The sequence below is a fragment of the Sorex fumeus genome, unplaced genomic scaffold (assembly GCF_029834395.1).
Source record: "Sorex fumeus unplaced genomic scaffold, SorFum_2.1 ptg000264l, whole genome shotgun sequence".
NCBI classification, from domain to species: domain Eukaryota; kingdom Metazoa; phylum Chordata; class Mammalia; order Eulipotyphla; family Soricidae; genus Sorex; species Sorex fumeus.
This window is the reverse complement of record NW_026606321.1, coordinates 3,210,011-3,222,473: the sequence shown is the minus strand read 5'-3', so window position 1 is coordinate 3,222,473 and position 12,463 is coordinate 3,210,011.

Below are 12,463 nucleotides of genomic sequence, written 5' to 3'. Positions count from 1 at the left end.
CGAATGCGGCCGCGTGCTTCTGGGAGCTGAGTGTGATAATCTCTGGATCCTGGCCGTTGTTGGAGTTACACGGCAGTTGGTGGGTGTAACTGTCTAGTTACTGGCAGGTCCAGTCCCAAACTGTGCAGGCTTGGAGATCTCAGCCCCGAGTCCCACACACCTGGGTTCCTCTGTCAGTTCTTTTATTCGTGAGGCTCATCCAAGTGTGTGGAGAGTGGTCTCAGCATGGCCTTGGCTGGGCCTCGGTGGTCTTCGGCTGTTGGGCCCTGGTGGAGACAGTCAGGCATAGGGTAGGAGACTCTGCCTTGTTCTCTCCCAGGAGCTGAGTGTGATGATCTCTGGATCCTGGCCGTTGTTGGAGTTACACGGCAGTTGGTGGGTGTAACTGTCTAGTTACTGGCAGGTCCAGTCCCAAACTGTGCAGGCTTGGAGATCTCAGCCCCGGGTCCCACACACCTGGGTTCCTCTGTCAGTTCTTTTATTCTTGAGGCTCATCCAAGTGTGTGGAGAGTGGTCTCAGCATGGCCTTGGCTGGGCCTCGGTGGTCTTCGGCTGTTGGGCCCTGGTGGAGACAGTCAGGCATAGGGTAGGAGACTCTGTCTTGTTCTCTCCCAGGAGCTGAGTGTGATGATCTCTGGATCCTGGCCGTTGTTGGAGTTACACGGCAGTTGGTGGGTGTAACTGTCTAGTTACTGGTAGGTCCAGTCCCAAACTGTGCAGGCTTGGAGATCTCAGCCCCGGGTCCCACACACCTGGGTTCCTCTGTCAGTTCTTTTATGCGTGAGGCTCATCCAAGTGTGTGGAGAGTGGTCCCAGCATGGCCTTGGCTGGGGCCCGGAGGTCTTCAGCTGTTGGGCCCTGGTGGAGACAGTCAGGCATAGGGTAGGAGACTCTGCCTTGTTCTCTCCCAGGAGCTGAGTGTGATGATTTATATAATTTATATAATTAAATAAAAAGTAAAATTAAGTATTTTTATCTTATTTGTATAACGCGATTGAAATTTTTTAGGTGGCTAATACTTAAGGGTATTTTCCCCCCACTTTATTTAAACAACGTGGTTTACAAAGTCGCTCATGATGATTTGTTGCAGTCATTGAATATCTTAACACCAATCCCACCACCATTGTCACCTTCCACCAATATGTTCATTTTCCAAAAACCCCTGAACCCTGCCCCTGTAGGAGGCCCAAAATGATTTATTTTATATTGTTTGTTACCACTAAATAGCTAATGGAAGGATCAAAAACACCTTAGTTAAAAAAATTATGAAAATTATTGTATCTCACCATGAGTACATTAAGTCTTTGAGGGTTTACTAAGTGGTTGTCACCATCACCAGTTAAACCTTCTGTATTAATTTTGTTGCTAATCAGGCTTAATTGTCTTCTACATCACATTCCCATCCATTCTGGAGTGTTCCCACAGGGATTAGTATTGTAGAGTTTGGAGATTTTGCTAAAGAAAATCTAGGAAAAAAATATGTGTGTGTATACATATCTATCTATCTATCTATCAATCTATCTATCTATCTAGTGCTTGTTGGGTCACACCCGGCGATGCACAGGTGTTACTCCTGGCTCTGCACTCAAGAATTACCCCTGTCGGTGCTCAGGGGACCATATGGAATGCTGGGATTCGAACCCAGGTTGGCCGCGTGCAAGGCAAATGCCCTACCCGCTGTGCTATTGCTCCAGCTCGAAACTAGAATATTGTACCGGGTAGTGAACTTATATGGATGTAGCAGTTGAGAGTGGTTGTGGCTGCTTGGCTTCCGGAAGTACAGAGATGCAGGGGTGATTACCCACTCCAACTCCAAGAAGGCCCCAACTTTTCAGCCAAAATGCACAGTGTACCAGAAATTTAGAATGATTTAAATTCAAAGGTTGCTGTCTTGACAGTTAACTTTTTCAAATTTGGCTGTTGTTTGGATCTCATGCTTTCAGTGATGTTGACTCTGTTTGGATAAATGCCTCTACACATCTGATGTACCCAAGATTCCTGACACCAACTCCCATCATTCCATTCAGTTCTCCTCTGTTATCCCTTGAATGTCTTTTCTTCCCTGACCTTCTTTGTTCTATACTCTGAAGGCCACAACGATCTAGGTTTCCTTCTCTTAAGGCCTTGCATTGTCTTGGATGGTTATTCTACATATAAGTAGATAAGTGAGATCATCCTTGAATCATCAGTGAGGTAATATTAAATAGAAGAAAGAGCTCAACACTCATCCAGGAAGACAGTTCTCAATGTGTTGCATATATCAGGATCACCTGAGATAGTGTAACATGCAAATGACTGGACCCCACATCAGACATCTTGTTTAGTACCTCTGGTTAGCATGGCATGCAGGGATTTGCATTTCGGTCCTTACAGTGTTGACCCATAGATACACTTTGGGGGGGGGGTAATTATAGATGGAGTGCTCTTAAACAAATTGTTTCCCCAGGTTTAGAATCATGACAGGCAAGAAGGAAGAGGCCCTGAGACTGGGAAAAGCTTCCTTTTATATACTTCTCTCCAGCACTCGAAGTCCTGCTCTCCCCTGTACCGCCAGCAATAGCTGAAGAATCATCAAACATCAGACAGTCAATTCCCGACTTCCAGCTCAGTCCTCATCTTCTTCACTCTAGCTCCTCTGCATCTACCTTTCTCCAGTTCAGGGTTCCCTCATTATGTTTGTCCACAGCTCCCCAAACCGTTAGAAGCTCACTGTTCACCGTGCACAGAACACCCTCCATTCTCAACAGTTCCTCGTTGATCATGGCCCCATTTGCCAGCTAGTGGCTTTCTCTGCCATCTGCTCAGGTAAAGGCAGCTTTTCCTTCCTTGTATCCTGCTCTTTGCCTTTCAATTCATTGCCATTTCCAAATAATTCTCTCTTAATTTCCCTCCTAGATTTAAATCCTGTGACTTTGGACTGTTTTTATCTCGGTGTCCTATTACAATACTTAAATCAATGCATTCTAAGAATATTTTATCTTAGAATTTTTCTCAGAATATATTGTAAAACTTCTGAAATCATTCTCCAGTTCCCTCTCAAAATTGTTCTCCACCAGGAGGCCTATAGTATTTGATTCTTCTAAACATTTACTGTTGCTCTGATCTGCTCTTGTCACACTTGACTTATTCTTTGATATCGATCTAACTCAGATCACTTTCTCCCTACTTTTGCCAATATTTTTCTCATCTTTTCTCATTTTCAAGATTTAGTAAAAGAACTACAGAATTTTAGTAAATAATTATGATAAAGTAAAATAAGTTGAGTTTAAATTACAGAGAAAATTTTAATATTTTTAATTTATAAGTATATTTGATAGCACCAGACAAAATAAAAATATAAAAAAAAAATAGAATCCAAAGGGATAGAATACATCTACCAGTACAGAAATCAAAACGTTTGTCAGGAATATATTTTTTTCTTTTAAATTTTTATTAGTGAAATTAGCACCCTTTATTTGGTGCTCCTTTCTCTATCTGAGCTGCCTTTACCCCTAGAGTGTGTGGCTGGCCTCCAAGCCATGGTGCAGAAGCTTCTTAGTTTAAGATGGTCCCATTTGTCTAAGAATATAATTCTTATCCATCTTTCTGGCGCATTGATTTTTAGTACTATCTAAATTAATATAAGATGTTAGGAATCTAATTGTCAGTGATATTCCATGAGGAAAACTGAAATAGAAAAATATAGACATTGAAGTTTATATAATATTTTGTAATTTTTCTAGTTATTTAGAATGTTGGGAAATAAAGACTTTGATTTGAGTAGTAATGCCCTCAGCAAATAGTCATTGTCATGCTATGAAGGAGGCAGAAGAAAGTGATGATTGAAAGAACAAGAAACACTTATTTTAGGGGCATAATATGATATTTAAGTAACTATAGGTAATATAATATCATAAATATGCTACTATCAAAGATAATAAAAGTAATATTCTCAAAGGACAGAGCTCAAAATACTACATGCTAGCATATATATCAAAGTGGTCATGTAGCGAAGTAACTACTCTAAGACTTTATTTTAAAGAAGAGGATTAATATATCTGTAACATTAAAAAATAGATACTTCATATTGTTGACAGAACTTACTCCTTAGTGGAAATATCTTGAGGCTTGGATTCAAATTAGGTTGTTGGAATTGTGATATGGTAATTATAAAAATCACATCACTATTTCACACTCTATATAAAAGTTAGTCCGAGATATGAAAAAATTTCATTGAGAAAGGATCTGACAGAAGCATGAAAAAGCAATGTGGGATAGGATCCTTGTTACTTCAAAGGTAAAAGCATTTCCTAATTGAGACAAACACTAGCTATAATGAAATCATCCAATAATTTGGTTACATCAAAATTATGGGTGTTGGCCGCAGTTAGACAAAGCAAGGCGATGAAGGACAGGGAGATGTCACTGCAGGTTTTGAAACCAACAGAGAGAATATTTACATATTTCTACAGAATATAAAATAAGCTTATTGTTGTCCTTTTCACAATGAGATCTGCTCAGCTCTGTGGCATAATTCTTCCCCTTACCTCAAAAACAGTTAAGTTTCTTGCTAATAATTATTCTAATTTGTCTATTTACCAAGATCTTCTCTGCTTCAGAATTCTCTCATTTGCTATTAAATCTCCCTAATGACCCATAATCAGCCTTTAATGTGTATTATCCCAGTTTTAGACTTTTCCTATAAATTTTACATGTATTTTACCTGCTGAGACACTTCCCAGCCCTTCGCTTGCCTATTTCAGTCCTTTAAAAATATCCCACCTCTTGAATTATAATCTCAGCCCTCCAATAATTTTCCCTATAGCTGTTTAGTACTTGTTTCTAGTAGAGAAAATAACTTTATAGCTTTACAGTAATTTACTGAACTCGTTTTGTTAAGACTTGGAGTCCTGCACAAGGATCCTTGAAATTAGCTTACAAATCTATAGGTGTTGAGAACTCAGAGATTTACATTCCAAGGAGGAAGATGGTAGGATCCTTAGAGCTCTCTGCTTGGACTCACAGACCTTATATATCCCCTGCAGAGTTTTATTTATCTGAAGAATTGGCGTCAAGGCCCACCCAGCCCCTTGCATTTTATTTCCCAGGAGATCATGCAAGGAAAGATGAGCACAATCTCTTTCTCCTGTAAACCCAGGGAAGCTTTCCTTTCCCCATTCTCTGAATTATATGTAGAACATTTGCCCTGGCTACTACTGTGTTGACCCAAGATAGAAATTGGATTTTGGGAAAGCACACCATCATTTTCTTTTTTTTTTTTACAGTAAATAATTATAATCTCTTTTAGACTCAGAGCACTTCATATGCACGATAGGACAAAACTAACAGAAGTAAGTATTAAAACTCCATGCCCTATCTATCTGGCTGGTGACTAAATACTGAAAATTGGTAACAATAAAAGAAAAGAAAAAGGAAATATTTGTGGGGTTTCTGTGTGTGTGCACATTTGTTTCCATATATCCTTAGAACTTGACCAATTATCTCCAGTAACAAATATCAGCATTCTCAGTGTATATTGCTGCCCAATTTCTTACACCAACTCATCAGATCAATCCCATTTTGTATGGCTTATTAAATACTTATAATAGCTTATGTACTGGGGTTACAATGGTATTCATATATATGGTATGGATACACAGTTATTCCACGCTATCATCACCAAGCTGCCTATCTCTCTATTGCCTTTGTTTCAACCTTCCTTCATCACGCCTTGTCCTCCTCATTATCTGCTCATTGACAGTTATGATTTTGGTGCTTATTTTTACCTTTCTTGGTCACCAGCCAGGTGTTCCAGACTTTTCACCGATGTTCCCGTGTTACCTAAATCTTCTCATCCACTTCAACCTGGCATTGTCAGGTCTGTATCTAGGTCTAGAGTTTTTTATTGATTGGTATTATCCTCGATTTGTTCCTCTATCTATAGAGGATTGGTGAGATCATCCTGCATTTCTGTATTAGAAAGTTTCAGCATCATTTTGTGTGTTTCTCACTCAACCTCATATTACATTGTTAATCTTGGTATTGCATAGGAAACAGCCACCTTGTGTGTCTATACATCATTGTGTCATTTGGCATTTGATGTTCAGCATATATAGGACACGGTGTAACCTATATTTTACGATGAATATACTGCCAAATTTTCAACTGTTGCAAAATGTGAAAAAATAAAAACGATGCAGGGAATCCACATTCTTTGAATATGTGCTTCCCTATTCTTTTATTTAAACACAAATATTTCTTCAATATCACACTCAGCTCCCGGGAGAGAACAAGGTAGAGTCTCCTACCCTGTGCCTGACTGTCCTCACCAGGGCCCAACAGCTGAAGACCTCCGGGTCCCAGCCAAGGCCATGCTGGGACCACTCTCCACACACTTGGATGAGCCTCACGCATAAAAGAACTAGCAGAGGAACCCAGGTGTGTGAGACCCGGGGCTGAGATCTCCAAGCCTGCACAGTTTGGGACTGGACCTGCCAGTAACTAGACAGTTACACCCACCAACTGCCGTGTAACCCCAACAACGGCCAGGATCCAGAGATTATCACACTCAGCTCCCGGAAGCGCACGGCCGCGAATGACATCATCTCATTTCTACTTTGGACAAACTGGCAGGCTACCGAATGTAACCTGCCCACACGGCAGAGTCTAGCAAACTCCCCGTGGTATACCCAATATCCCAAATACCAGTAACAATGGTGGGTCTCATTCTCCTAACCCTGAAAGCGCCTTGAATATGGCACTTTTTAAAATCTCAGGGCTAGGGCGAAGGAGACATTACTGGGGCCTGCTCGAGGCAATCAACAAACAATAGGATGGTCGTGATCGTGATTTCTTCAATGTATTTTAACTTTATAAATACATCAAAAAATGAAGGATAATTATAATACCTACAAGAAATCCTATGTTTTTTAGTTATTTGTTCCATTCAATACATGCTTAATACTATTTTAGACTGGTTTTAATGAAACAAATGGAAAATTTTAACTTTATTTAAACTTTTCATTATTGACAAATATTAATATCACATGGCTTTTGGTAAAATGTTTTGCCTTCTTTGTGACATAGCTAGCAGCATATTATATACAGTATTTTAATTTATAGTACATTATAACTCAAAATTATAGTACTTTTCTTTTATAAACCACACGTAATTATTTTCATAATATTTTACAATTGATGAGTAATACATTTTTTCCATAATGATGTTATCTAATGGCAATCGCTGTTTGATTTGTGTTCTATTTTTCATGTGTTATATTGGCAAACACTTTAAAATAGCTTCATCAAATATAAATTACAATGATTAATTTAATGCAGCATACAGAGTGAAATAGGAATAAGCATTTGCATTTAAAAAACTCTACCATTTTAGTAATTTAACACAAGAGCATGCAAAATGGTTTCCCTGACAACAAGATATTACAAAAATATTTGTGAGTTTAAAATTTTATTATCTTATAATTCAATACATTTCAAATAATTTAATTCATTGTTCTAATCTTACTATGAGAAAATACTTTTGTACTACACAGAGGTAGGTAAAATAATCCTGGCATTATAATAGAGCAAATGTTAAACTTACCCAGATCCAGAGAACACAAAAGAGATGGGGTTAAACAAAATAGACTTTGTTAATTTATGTGAAAATACTTGAAATAAATATTTGAAATAATCTCTTTAATTATAAAATAAAATACTGCATCAGAATGTTAGATTTCTGTAGGGAAATGAAATCAGTTGGATTATATGGATATATATATTATTAAACATGCATATTATACAAATTTATGCATATTAATTTATACTAAGGATCTGGATGTTATGACTATTTAGCTGATCAAGATTAAAATCAAATGGGTTTGTTAAGAGTTGATGTGAGCTGATTTAATAATCTGGAGCTAGACAGTTGCAAAATCTGGCAGATGCAATGTAGAGGTAACATTCCTTTTTCTGGGCACTTCAATAATTGCTTTTAAGACTCCAGTTGATTGGATGAGATACAATAACATTACGGAGAGCAATCTGCTTTACTTAAAGTCAGATGATTATAAATGTTAATCAAATCAGAATATTATCCTTACAGTAATATTTATGCAAGTTTGGAACAACAAATCATGACCACATTTCCAATAAAATTAACAAAATTAACTATTGTAATCACTAATTAAAATTTGAAGTGATAAACTAAAATAAAAAATGACTTGAATAGTAAGTATACTTTCACTACCCACTCAAGGAATTATAAAATGATTCCGAGTTGATGGGACCAGATTATTTCTGTCCTTCAAATATTTTCCATTCTGATTTCAAGTTTATTTGTCCTTCAAATATTTTCCATTCTGATTTCAAGTTTATTTGTACAGCGTATATAAGCATTTTGATACCTCAAGCCACAAATATGGGAGAGAAAGTCTATTCTTTTGTTTTTGTAATATTATGAATACTTCCCAGAAATCCAATAATTAGACCTCCATTTGTATTTTAATCGTAGAATCAGACCACAAGGTTGCTTCCAATCTGTACTGTTTACAAGGTTGTGAAACTTGACCATATAATGAAGAATAACTATTTTTGCAAAAAAAATTAAAACATTGTCTATCATAGTACATTATATTCTCACTTGGTGCCCATCTTTCTTCCTTTGATTCAATAGTTATAAAACAAGTTCTTAGTCTTCACCTGTAACTTAATATATTTTTCTTAATTAGTGTGATCCTGACGTAGCAAAATCACTATTTTCTCAATTAGTCCATGGGGATAATTTAGATTACTCAGTCTCATCATTATACAAAGTTGTAATGAAAACCCAAATGTCTCTGTTGAACTTGCCATAGATTCCTCAGTTTCTGTTGCCAGCCACTCCTCTTACCTAGACATTTTCATTCAAAACAAAGCATAGGCCTGTTCTTGTTTTCCCAATTTCTATCTAACCAAAATACTCCCACCTTCAAAGAAGGAAATTTCTAAAATTTACATCTGATTACTTTGATAATCTGCTCAAAACTCAAAATATCTTTTTAACTGATGAGGAAAAATTATGAATACTTCATATATATTTGGGCATATAGATCATATGTTATATATACATATACGCATATAATCATATGCATGTATGTGTTTGAAATCTCTTGTTTCTCATTATCAACTTACATAAAATCCTTGCTTGAAATATGCAAACTGCTTCTAATCGTTCCTCAACAAGTCAACTTTGTGCTCCTTCCTTTGGTTTCCTCAGCCCAGAAGGAAATTTTCTTGTGCTGAAATGTCTAAATTCTCATTCGTCAATTCTATCTACTTTGTCCAATCTAAGTTTCAGGTATACTAGACCATTCCAAGACTCTTCTTTCTTACTTCCCAGGAAAAAAAATACATGCCTATTCCTTCCTTAAAGCTAGCTATGCTTCTCCATTTTTTCTAGTAATCTGTGACTAATATGGGGGCTGAAATTAATTCTCAGGTTTGTATCCTTAGACACTAGCATAGTGGGTGCCACCAATGTATAGTTACACTGTTTGAACAGACTATTATTGAACAGTCTACCTATTACACCAATGGGCAGTTACAATGTTTGTACAGATTAGTATTTGTGATAGTTGCATGGACTACACAAAGATTCACAATTGCTAAACAACTTCAGTGGATTGCATTACCTAATTACCGTAATAACCCTGTGAGCCACGCTAGTACTCCAGATTTAATAGTTTCCGATATTTACAGAGGATGAACCCAGGGTAAAAGTCAATAATATTAATTGGTTGGCTTATTTACATGTTGTCTCATTTTTTTCTAATGCTATAAGCAAATACAGATCTTAAATAATTACACATGAAATGATGTTAGCAATTAGAGTCTTGCTTGCATTCTAACTAGTGAAGCAATTGTTAATCAGGATTTTGTTAAGTGAGGATCACACTGTACTTTATGATCATCCTAATCTTTCTATCAAGAGCCTGGAAACATAATCACGATTATTTCCTATATGAAATCAAATAAGTTCAATGTCCCTGGGACCAGGATACTTAAATTATCTTACGGATATTTAATACTATTTCTCCAGGGGAACAGTATTAATATGATATTTCAATGTTTATTTTATTATCTGTAGTTATTCACACAGTTATGAAGGCTCGAAAGTCCAAGATATGCAGTGGGAAACCCAGAGAGCTCAGGATACCTGAGCGGTGACAGCTCCAGGTCCAGGACCCAAAGAGGTAGCAATGCTTCAGTTCAAGTGCGGAGACAATGAAGATGGTACGGAGTGTCCTGGCAGGAGTGCAGAGGTGCACAGGTCTCCCCGCTGAGTGGTCAGTCTTCAGTTCTCAGACAGTAGCTGATTGTAGGGGTCACTTTCATATCAAGGTCGTGTTGTTAGAGGGTGTGTAATTTATTCCATGTTTCAATGGAAAAGTTAAGCTCCTCCAAATAACCTCACAGAGACACCAGAAAAGTGCTTGCCCAAACCCCATTGCCCAGACAATTTGGTATAAAATTAGCAATCATGCTGTCAAAAGATTTTGCTTTTTATTAACTCATCGTGAGATACACAGTTACAAAACTGTTCATGATCTGATCAGGTTTCAGTCACACAATGTTCCAACACCCATCTCTCCACCAATGTACACTTCTCACCACCAGTGTCCCCAGTTCCCCTCCCACTGCCCTCTCCTGTCTCTAAGCACTCCCCCACCCCCCATCTCTCTCTCTCTCTCTCTCTCTCTCTCTCTCTCTCTCTTTCTCTTTTCCCCCACCTCTTTGGGAATTATGGTTTGTAATACAAGTACTGAGAGGCTGTCATATTTGTTCCTTAACAGCACACAGTTCTTATCCAGATGGATTCTTTCCAACTTTATTTGCCATAGTGATTCCTTCTTTATCTCAACTCCCTTTTCCCCCAGCATTTGAGGCAGGCTTCCAACCATGGACCAATCCTCCTGGCCCTAGTTTCTACTGTCCTTTCTAGTCTCACATTATGCTGAGTGATAGTCTGTTGAGTAAATTCAAATGTGGGAGGTCGTCTTCCTAATAAAAACCCAACCTTAAGTTTGAGATTCCTTGGGCAAACTAGTGTAGATATTAGGATATAAATGAAAGCAAAAATGCACTCAGGAAAGAATAGAATAATGTAGTTTAAGGTCTTTTAAACATACCGGACATAGGATAGGAAACTGCTAGGACTTGATAGTTTAAGGCTGCCCACTGATTGGCTGTATGAAATATTCCAGTCTCTGCCTTTGATGTAACCCTTGGAAGCTGATGTGCTTACTAACTGTTCCCAATGTCTTTGCCAACTCCAACAATGGCACATGTGTTGGGAGCTGGGGGTGGGGGCTGATGTTAACTTGAATAAAAGGCCAACCTATGGGCTCATTGGTGACTGCTCAGTAGACCCATTAGTGTGGTCAGTTCTTGTGTGTTTTTTTTTCTCCTTATATGTTTAATCTCATTCTCTGCTGTCAACCCTTGAAGGTTCCAACCAAATTGACTTTGTTTTGGTCAGGTATTCATATTCTAATTCTTTATGCATACTACTCTAATCCCTACATGAAATAGGTGACCTATTACCTCCTGAATATTTTAATTTTGGGAGTAATGCATGGTTGTATTGTTATTTCCTTTCTTTGTATATATGTATATGCATACCTTCAAGTAAGAGGCAAGGTACTTAAAATTTTCTACTTTAAAATAATAGTGAAGGTATAATAAAAGAAACCATGCCAATACTTAAATACTAGTAAAAATGACTTCTTTTTTAAAATTTTTATTTACCAAACACCATGAGGTACAGTTGTAGACTTACAAATTTTTGGTTTTCAATTATACAATGATCAAATATCTATCCCTCCACCAGTGCCCATTAAAAATGTCTTCTGTGAATAAACATTTTATGGTTGCTATAAATTCTGGAAAGTGAGGATTGTATTACCAATAGAGATCAATATGATCATGAGAAATGCATTTTAATAATTTTATGAAGTTCAAGGAATTTTAATGACAGCTTATAAAATGGGTGATTTGATCAAAAGTAATTTGTTTTAAATATTTGCATAAAGGCTTTTGAAAATAGATCAATAAGATTTACAAATAGGTTATACTAGAGTATGTCTTAGTGATTATAATAAAAGTACCTTCAATGAAATCATTGTCTTAACAATAAAATGTTCTTTTATCTTAAATGTATACTAATATATACATTTATATCTTCTTTATTCAGGAGATAATATATTTCATGTAATAATGTAGAAAGCTCTACATTGCTATTGTTATGATTTTGTTGCTGTTTCCATATTTTGCATTAATATTTTACCCAAGTAGGTTAAAGAAACTTGAGATATTAGACCATAAAATTTACTCTTGATTTTTTAATAGAGCTAAGGGGAAGTTTTTTATGGGGTCTGGATTACATATGTAGGTTCTTACGAAAATGGCAGTGGGAACAACTGAAGTCTTGTTGTACCCATAGCAG